Genomic DNA, 1,793 nt, shown 5'->3' with positions numbered 1-1,793 from the left:
GAGAGAGAGATTTCGTCATTTCTTTTCCCTTTCAGTTTCACTTACTTAGCTAGCCAATGCAGCTAGCTAGTTTAGCCTACTCAAATACCCTGCTCAAAGAGAGAGATGCTATGTTAGCTAGCTGGCTATGACTATCCAACACAACACTTGAACGCTTCCAAGACAAGGTAAGCTTTTGTTTTTACTAATTTATTGCCACTGGGGTCCGCCGGTGTAAGTACTAAATTGCTTACTGACTGTACACTGCAATGTTACCGTTACCATGATTGTAGCGAGTTTACTAACGCGTTAGTTCTAGTAGCTATGTTGACTATGACGTTACTTTAGCTAATATGGTGACAACGATGTAGGCTGTGTGTAGCAGTTATGATATGATTTGGCTTGGAAAGGCTTTTTCGCCTGGTCACATACAGCTGATGTGTTTTGCATTGAAGTCGACGCGAAGGGAAGAGGTGAGAGGAGGAGAGCTCATAGATGTGAGAAGGAATACAACGTGGCTGCTATCAAAGTGAACTGTGATTACATGTGATCAGGTGTGTACTCATTCCGCCGATTCTGTTGAAAAAAGTTTCTTAAATGGAAGCAAACGGAACGAAACAGGGATAAACATACCTGAACGTGGCTGCTATCAAAGTGAACTGTGGCGCAGTGGTCTAAGGCACTGCATCGCAGTGCTAACTGTGCCACTAGAGATTCTGGTTCGAATCCAGGCTCTGTCGCAGCCGGCCGCGACCGGGAGACTCATGGGCGGCGTACAATTGGCCCAGCGTCGTCCAGGGTAGGGGAGGGAATGGCCGGCAGGGATGTAGCTCAGTTGATAGAGCATGGCGTTTGCAACGCCAGGGTTGTGGGTTCGTTTCCCAGGGGGGGGCCAGTATAAAAAAATATATATATATATATGTATTCACTAACTGTAAGTTGCTCTGGATAAGAGCGTCTGCTAAATGACTAAAATGTAATGTAATGTAAATGTAATGTGTTTACATGTGATCAGGTGTGTACTCATTCCGCCGATTCTGTTGAAAAACGTTTCGCAAACGGAATGAAACGGGGATAAACATACCTGAATTTGTCCAATAGAAACTCTTGTTTGCAACTGTTGGACTAATGATTACACCCTAGATCAGCTAGATGCAGGCAAGAGTGTGCAAGGCGCTATTGAATGTGTCACTGTCTGTCACCTGTGTGCACCTACGTTGTAAACTTTCATTCATAGGCATCCAATATGCTGTAATAGAAATAAGGCCATGCTCATGAAAAAATTAATTGTCCACCGACCGCCACTGGTTTGTATGTACAGAACCAGTCAAAAGTTTGGGGACACCTACTCATTCAAGGGTTTTTCTTTATTTTTACTATTTTCTACATTGTAGAATAATAGTGAAGACATCAAAACTATGAAATAATAAATATGGAATCATGTAGTAACCAAAAAAGTGTTAAACAATTTTTTTTGAGATTCTTCAAATAGCCACCCTTTGCCTTGATGACAGCTTTGCACACTCTTGGCATTCTCTCAACCAGCTTCACCTGGAATGCTTTTCCAACAGTCTTGAAGTTCCCACATATGCTGAGCACTTGTTGGCTGCTTTTCCTTCACTTTACGGTCCGACTCATCCCAAACCATCTCAATTGAGTTGAGGTTGGGGAATTGTGGAGGCCAGGTCATCTGATGCTGTCACGCCCTGACTTATGGAACTCTAGTATGTTGAGTCAGGGTGTGGAGATGGTCTATGGTACTATTTCTATGTTTACATTCTATGTTGTGTGTTTCTATATTTGGCCGGGGGTGA

Source organism: Coregonus clupeaformis, chromosome 16, assembly GCF_020615455.1.
Source record: "Coregonus clupeaformis isolate EN_2021a chromosome 16, ASM2061545v1, whole genome shotgun sequence".
In the NCBI taxonomy this organism is placed as follows: domain Eukaryota; kingdom Metazoa; phylum Chordata; class Actinopteri; order Salmoniformes; family Salmonidae; genus Coregonus; species Coregonus clupeaformis.
The sequence above is the reverse complement of the archived record's forward strand: the minus strand, read 5'-3'. Positions refer to the sequence as shown.